Source organism: Micropterus dolomieu, linkage group LG03 (assembly GCF_021292245.1).
Source record: "Micropterus dolomieu isolate WLL.071019.BEF.003 ecotype Adirondacks linkage group LG03, ASM2129224v1, whole genome shotgun sequence".
Classification (NCBI taxonomy): Eukaryota; Metazoa; Chordata; class Actinopteri; order Centrarchiformes; family Centrarchidae; genus Micropterus; species Micropterus dolomieu.
The window spans coordinates 443698-452324 of NC_060152.1; the positions used below are offsets into that span (position 1 = coordinate 443698).

General features: G+C 39.6%; 1 long non-coding RNA gene across 1 annotated transcript; it reads left to right on the forward strand.

Moving 5' to 3' along the window:
• Nucleotides 1–2542: 2542 nt before the first annotated feature.
• On the forward strand, nucleotides 2543–8155 carry LOC123968266. Its single transcript, XR_006824431.1, has 2 exons — nucleotides 2543–2790; nucleotides 4005–8155. It is a non-coding gene; the product is annotated as an uncharacterized LOC123968266 (long non-coding RNA).
• The last annotated feature ends 472 nt before the right edge of the window (nucleotides 8156–8627 follow it).

Sequence of the window (8627 nt, forward strand, 5' to 3'; positions counted from 1 at the left end):
AGAAAGTTGTTTAGATTTTTATTTCAACAAAGTGTTTGGCAAGAATAACCCTTAAGGTGAGTAAATGTTAGTGACTTTTACCACTTACAGGAGTTAATGAAAAGGTTTAACAGAGTAAATTTTGAATAACAGTGGGTGTTATTTCTTTATTAGTGTAGATCTTGATTTGCATTTCTTAGTGTGGTATAGTGTTAAATATTAACTTACACTCTAAATGTTCAAGCTTACTGCTGACTTCACTGTGTAGCGAACCTTATAGTATAATAGAGAAAGTAAATTCACATAATGGCCTCAAGAGGGAGGCTGCTGGCAGACCTGCTGTGGGATGTGGCTGACCAGCTTGAAACCAGGAAGTTTCAACTGTTACATCCAGTGCTTAAATTGAAAGAGTAGTTGCCAGTACTCTCCATTCACATGTTAGCGTGTGTGTTGGTTGGTACACAACAAGGAGGAGGCTGGCTTGAAGCTTGAAGGAGAACATTAGCACAGTGGCATCCTAACGCTACACTGCAGAGGAGTAACTAGTATAAATTAGTGTTAGAGATCCTGATATGGAGAGGGAAGGTAGAATGCTATACCATTAAATAAAAAGTATACTGGTAATATATTTTAGGTTACACTTTATTTAGATAGCCTATCTATAGATTTTAAATTCTATTCTGGATTTTACTCGAGGCCAATACAGAGAAGCTAAGACAGGAGAAATATGATCTCTTTTCCTGGTTCCTGTCAGAACACGTGCTGCAGCATTCTGGATCAGCCGAAGAGTCTTAATGGACTTTTTCAAGCAGCCTGATAATAAGGAATTGCAGTAATCCAGCCTAGAAATAACAAATGCATGGACTTCTGCATAATTTTTAGACAGGATGTTCCTGATTTTCGCAATATTACGTAGGTCCTTGAAATTTGCTTAATGTGAGACTTAAACGACATGTCCTGATCAAAGATAACTCCAAGATTACTCACAGTGGTGCTGGAGGCCAGGGCGATCCCATCAAGGGAAACTATATCTTTAGATAATGCGTCACGGAGGTGCTTGGGCCCCAGAACAATAACTTCAGTTTTTTTAGTTTCAGTTTAACATTAGAAAATTACAGGTCATCCAGGTTTTAACATCCTGAAGGCACATTTGAAGTTTAGCTAACTGATGAGTTTCATCTGGCTTGATCAATAGATATAACTGAGTATCATCTGCATAACAATGAAAGTTTATGGAACATTTCCTGATAATATTGCCTAAAGGAAGCATATATAAAGTGAAGAGGATTGGTCCGAGGACAGATCCTTGTGGAACTCCATGAACTTTGGCGTGCATGGAGGACTCATCGTTAACATGTACAAACTGAAATCGATCTGATAAATAGGACTTAAACCAGCTTAGAGCGGTTCCTTTAATGCCAATGAAATGTTCCAGTCTCTGCAATAGGATCTGATGGTCAGTGGTATCAAATGCAGCACTAAGATCTAATAAAACCAGTACAGAGACAAGTCCTTTGTCTGATGCAATAAGGAGGTCATTAGTAATTTTCACCAGTGCTGTCTCTGTGCTATGATGAACTCTAAATCCTGACTGAAAATCCTCAAATCAACTATTGCTCTGTAGAAAGTCACACAGCTGTTTAGCAACTGCTTTCTCCAGGATCTTAGAGAGAAACGGAAGGTTAGATATAGGTCTATAGTTGGCTAAAACATCCGGATCAAGTTTGGGCTTTTTCAGAAGAGGTTTAATTACAGCTACTTTAAAGTACTGTGGTACATAGCCTGTTGATGAAGATAGATTGATCATATCTAGTATAGAAGTGCTGACTAAGGGTAAAACATCTTTAAGCAACCTAGTCGGGATGGGGTCTAAGAGGCAGGTTGATTGTTTAGGTGAATTTTGTTTCTCATAGTTAGAATTTTATCATTAAAGAAGCTCATGAAGTCGTTACTACTGAGAGCTATGGGAATACTTGGCTCAATAGAGCTGTGACTCTCTGTCAGCCTGGCTACAGTGCTGAAAAGAAACCTGGGGTTGTTCCTATTTTCCTCTATTAATGTAGTATGTAGTGAGTAGTACGCTGCTCTGGCATTACGGAGGGCCTTCCTATAAGTTTTAAGACTATCTTGCCAAATTAAAATCATTTATGATCATATTACACTACTGTGACTAAGGTTTGGGCAAATGTTAATGTTCATATAATTTATATACTTTTTAGCTCACCTCCAAAAATTGTCTACATGGTGGTTAATCCTTAATTTGCTAATAACTACTGCAACAGAAAAACTCGGTGTAGCGGAGCCTTTACGATTAACTAACCGTGACGTTTTAAAGCGTGGTGTGATGGAAAGTTGATATTTTACTGTGTTTACTGTTTCACCCTGCACGCTTCATCAGAATAGACCAGTGTTTCACTGTGTGGTATTTGATTATTTTATTATGTTACAGCTAGGTGAAGTTTCCCATGGGAAAGATGCACCTTAGAGAGTTTTCTTATCTGACTGTCCTTGATAGGCCTTCATCTCAGGACAGCTGGTCCCTACTCCCTTCCTCCCTAAGATAGCTGCGTATAACCCTTAGAGTATAAAGTCACCTGTTTCTTCACTGGCTCTTTGTCTTCCACTCTGCAGACTGTTTGCACTCTGTATGTTTGTCTGACCCTTTGCAAAGAATAAAACCCTTAAAAGACGTCTGGATTGGAATCTTTATTTCAGAAGACTCACTAAAGGACAGATTTCCATATTTCCATCCCCCGGACCGTTGCCACTACCATCTCAAAAAGAGTTGGACCTACGTTGTCCTTAAAAACGGTGAGTGTCTGAAAGAAACTACAAAATTGCATTTGTATTTTTATTTTTTTTTGTTTTCTTTGTTTTTTATACTTTAAGCTTAGCTTGCTATTGTACCATCTCACACGCGGATCCTTAGTTAACAGGGCCGAGCAGAATTCCGAGGGAAGTTTTTCTCCGCTGTTAACTGGTTGACAGCGCTGAGCAAAATTACTGCAGATTCTCTCCGCTGTTTTGACCGGTTGAGCAGGTCTGTGTAGAGCACGGGTTTCTCCGCTGCTAACCATTTGGGGCTTTGAACAGGTATTTCTCCGCTGTTCTAATCATTTCATGGTTTGAGCAGGGACGTGTAGAAAAAATAAAAAACATATAAAAGAAATAAAAAATAACAATAAAATAAAGTTGTTGTTTTTTTTAAAGGGTTTCTCCGCTGTTCGAGCTGTTTTTTCCGCTGTCGACTGCTGTTCCCAGTCGAGTTTGTAGCGTAAACAATCTGAATTTACAGTGACGACTATATCTAAGGAAAGGGTTAGAGTCCCTAGGTAAAAGACTTGTACAAGCAAGGAAGGATAGTGTGAGAGATGGGAAGTCAAATGAGCAAAATAAGCAAAGGTGAGAGACCTGATTGTTCTTCACCTATCATACAATGCATGCAAAAGAAGTATTGTGAAGAATCACAAAAACATAGAATTATTGGTGAATAAATTCTGTTTTTTCTGTTTCCTACGCAGTATGAGGCAATGATGCCTCATGCCTTACAATGATGGTGAAGGAAAATGTGAAACATAGAGAGTCATACATTAGAGATAAGAAGTTATGTGTTGGAGTAAAAACTGGTAAACTGAGTGGGAAACAGCTCCTAAAATCCTTCTGCCAGTTGTAAAATTTATGACTGAATAAGACATCTATGGGACAATTTGTAAGTGGATTGAAATGTGTTTCCTATAAATGTAAGTTTTAGTTAAAAAAATATTTGTAACAGCTAAAGACATATTTGAAGAGAAAGGAAAGGAGAGATGCAGAAGAACATGCAGCCCTGTCCAGAAAGAGAGAAAAAAAAACAGAAAAACAGCTGAAACCTATCATTTAAGGCAGATTGTTATATCAACTAGAATTAAGGGAAAGTGTAAAGACTTAAAACAGAACTTTTGACTAGATAAAATAAGGATAAAAGGAAACTGTTCAAAAGCCACCATAAGAACAAACCCATCATCTCCTCTTTAACTGAGGTACAGAAGTCATGGAAGCCAGTCCGGCTGATCCAGTCCTTGACTCCACTCCTCCTTCTCCAATGTGCTCCAGTCTGAGATCCAGCCCAGGATGAAGACTATGCTGATGTTAAAATTGCTGCTGAAACATGACACCGTAATCCATAGAGAGATGATGAACTAATGCAACATTAAAGACCTACAGAAGCACTGTTCTGGTCCGGTAACAGTAATGCAACACATCGTATTGCCCAGTTATGGACATGCCAATTATAAAAGGAATATTTGGTATTTAAGAGCAAAATGTACTGCTCAGGTTAAAACAACCATTGAACTAGTTCCTGTAACATCTTTTTACACACCATGGTTAAAACATTAAACTATGACCTCATGTCTGATGTGCAAACTGAATGAGAGTCTATAGCTATAATTAACACAAAGTTTGATTTGATTTGATTTTTGACGATTTGATGTGTGAAATAATATTTACCAAAAAAAAAGAAGTGCTTGGAAATATTAAACATGTTTTCTTTTTGTTCACTGCTACAGGCTGGAGGGACCTGTACGCACCTACATTTTCAAAAAGATTGTGATAAAGGCCGAGCAGCAGAGCAACAGAGTGGTGGTAAATGCATTAGTGCACCCGCGAGCACTACAGGTTTAAAGATTTCACATTATTGGTTACATCAAAGACCACACATTTCTCTGTTGGTGATTTGACAAAGGTCTGTTTTTAAAATTTTACATTTCCCGCGCGGCAGTCGGTTTCCGTTTTGCAGTCCATCACACGAAGCATTCTGAGATGATCATTGTGTTGCTAAAGCGGTTCGCCCACAATGGCCACACACAAGGCTGTCTGTCTGTCTCTAATTGCAATTCGAATAGACAAAATAACTTCTCTGGGAATGTGATCACGATGAGAGTAAAGCTCTCTCTCCCAATGCATACAAGCCTTTTCATCTATTCCAAAACCAATCCCCATAAAGAGGTGATGATGATTTTACTGAGAAAGAATGAACAGAGAGATAAATCTCTCTCCCATGATTCTTGGTAAAATAAGATAAGATAAGATAAGAAAATCTTTATTTGTACCACAGTGGGGAAATTGCAGTTTGCAACAGCAAAGCCAAGAGCAGAGATAGATAAGTGTACAAAGTAGCATAAACAAGTGTCAAACAAAGAAGTACCGTTCTTACATTAAAAAAAAACAAAAATTACTGTACATTACATAAGAACTAACGATGCACTTGACTGACTTGACCTGTTGAAGCTGAGCTGACAGAGCCTCACTGACTGAAATGGCTCTCTATAGACTACCTGTACTCAAATACTACAAAGACCTGACCTACGTTCTTACTTAGGCTGCTGACCAAAGGACGATCACATGACCTGTTTTAACACTACATCTTGGAAGCAAACCAGATGCCTGGTGCTTATTGTCATGTTGCTTGCTGTGTCTGTTGCTTTTATCTTATGCTGGATGTTTCTTTGTGTGCTGCTGCCATGTTGATGATAAAATGTGATGCACGCTAACAGATTGACGCCATTTTTACAGGAAAAGAATGGCCCTGCTCATTCCTTGTTGTTTGATGTTATTGTTTAAACCCATTTCTTTTTTAAACATGGTCCAGAGTTTTTCCCATGCACTCTCCTCCACAGAGAAAAGGGGGAACTGAATGCAAAACTAAGTCGTTCATTGTTAGAGATGGAATGAAATGTGAGCAACAAGTCTGTGTGTGAGGTGTGTTATCAGACACGGACATGGAAGCTCAAGGTTGAAACTCCTTCAGAGACGGTGTTTTACACTCACAGAGCAGAGTGTCACCCAGAATAACATGCTCTAATTTGTTTTTATTTACAGTAAAATGAGTGACGTGATCATATAATGGATTGAACTAACATCATGTGAATGAATTACTGTCTTGTTGTTGTTGACATTGTTGAAAGTTTTTCCCTCTCCTAAACAGGAGCAGTAGCCAGAGCCTAATATCTAACACTAACCGATTTTTCTTCTTCCTTTTTATTTTAGCCTTTCTAGAAAACTACAGAGTGCTGGTGTAAATCTGTAACTGTATCATTAATGAAATATTTTGGTGAAGCAAGACACTGGTTTATGAAAGGTTTCACAACACGCACTCACAACCTCTGTCAAACATGCTCAATCTGCCTAAGTGACAACATAGAGAGAGGATTACAGGTTTCATTAACAGCACATCCACCACCAGAAGAACCATGTGACCACCTGATGAGGGAGATTTTTAGCTAAACCCAAGCAAAGGCAAAATATACTGTTGATGATAGTTGATATGTTTCCAAAATGGATAGAATTTTTTCCAACTTCAAAACTAGATGGGTGCAACTGGAGCAAAAGCCCTGGTTTGTGAAATCTTGCCATGCTGGGGTGTGCCTTCCAAAATCGACAGTGACGACAGAACACCTTTTGTAAGTGAAGCCATGAAAACAACTTATATGGGCATTGATTTGAGACAACATTGTTCCTACCACCCAGCAATCGGTGGAGCAGTAGAGAAACGGAATAGAATGCTAAAAGTTAAGCTGGCTAAGTATTGTGAAGACACAGGTCTTCCATGAACAAAGGTGTTGCCGGTGGTGTTGATGAGAACCAGGATTAGAACCAGGTCATGGTTTTAACACATTTATGATTCTTTTGGGGCGCCCTCCACTAACAGGGACAGAGGCAACGAGCAGAGTACTGCCTGACACACATCATTGTGAGAATGATTGAATGTTAGAAAGTATTGCCAGACTTTGTCCTCTGCTCTTGCCCGTCTACATCAGCAGGTTAAAGAGGCCTTACCCTCTCCAGCGACAGAACCACTGCACAGTCTCCTGCCTGGAGATTTTGTGGTGGTTAAGGACTTCAGAAGAAAGCGCTGGAAGGCGCAGAGGTAGAACGGACCATTTCAGGTGCTCCTGACAACATAGACAGTGGTAGAAGTGGCTGAAAGAGCTACGTGGATTCACGCCAGCCACTGCAGGAAGGTGCCTGCAACGGTACAACAATAGATTAGCAAGCCTGCACAATCAGCAACTGAAACACTGTTTTCCCTGACCTTGTGTTGTGAGTGAAAAAGGGATTGGGAACGCTTAGGCACCCTTTGTCTCGGACTCACAGGCTATTAGACAGCAAACATCAGCACAAGGGAGTTAGTGGGAAAACTCCTGGTCTCACCACTGCTGATTTAAGTGACGCCATCAAAACTAAGAGTGAGTAGCATGGTTGTCTCAGGAAGGAGACATCCTTGGGAGTCAGACACCCAAATATGTGTGGGCCTAGGAGGAGCAACACATATGTTTGCTGCCATTGCAATAACATGAACAGTGCCTCTGTTGCAGTTCTTAGATCACAAGCATGATGCACAAAAGCCACCACAACAGAACACCACAGTTAACTACAGGCATTGACATCAAATAGCAGTGTTAGAGGCAAGAGAAGAATCCAAAGAGGCTGGGATCCTTTAATAACTCCTGTTGTACGTTTGTGGCCAACAATACAGTTCGATGACCCGAGTGCTGGAAGGACTGCGTTCCCTACGAGAAGAACTTGCAGAGAACTCTGAAGTGGACACTAACATGTTTGACTGGTCTGAGTCTGTCTTTGCTAAATAAAAAGACCTTAGTGACGCCCACACTAGCAGGTCTAATGATTGCTGTAGCACTGTTAGCTCTCTGTGGATGTTGCATTATTCCATGTGCCAGAGGTCTGATTGTAGGAGCTATTGATAAATGTGAATCTATTAAAATGATCACACTCCATGAACAAGGATATCTTTCCACTGTGATGACAGGAAGGACCCAGATTCATTTTCTTGGTTAAACTGGTGTAGATTACATCATGATGACTTTCTATGACCTGATGATCTTTTTGTAATGCTGTATATACTTTAGTGATCAAAGAATGATCACAAGGGAGGAGTATGTGATGGAAATTTGATATTTTACTGTTTCACCCTGCATGCTTCATCAGAATAGACCAATGTTTCACTGTGTGGTATTTCATTATTTTATTATGTTACAGCTCGGTGAAGTTTCCTTTAGCTGCGTAATACCCTTACAGTATAAAGTTTCTTCAATGGCTCTTTGTTTTACACTCTGCAGACTGTTTGCACTCTGTATGTCTGTCTGACCCTTTGCAAAGAATAAAACCCTTAAAAGATGTCTGGATTGGACTCTTTATTTCAGAAGACTCACTAAAGGCCAGATTTCCATTACAGCGGTTAATAATGAAATCCGGTATTCGCTGCATCCATAATCTGAATCGGATTTGGACCACATATGGAAGTAGCCCAATTCCGAACTGGAAAGATCAGATTCCATGTGACTTGGACTGTTCACACTGTCATAAGATCAGATCTGTGTCACAGATGGGCAAAAACAAAGATTTGGGTCACATTGGCCTGCAGTCTGAACGTAGCCCAAGTGATTTTTCATCATTAGTGCAACATCTTTCAGTATCTAAACTCAAGTTATTACAGCCACAATTTTACACCTTCTGAGCTGGTGCATGTTTATAAAGTGTATTTTGAAATTCGTCCATTCCAGCCCCTTATATATTGCTGTGAAACTGTCACACATACGTAGGTTTTAAGTTCAATTCAATTCAATTCAATTTTATTTATATAGCGCCAA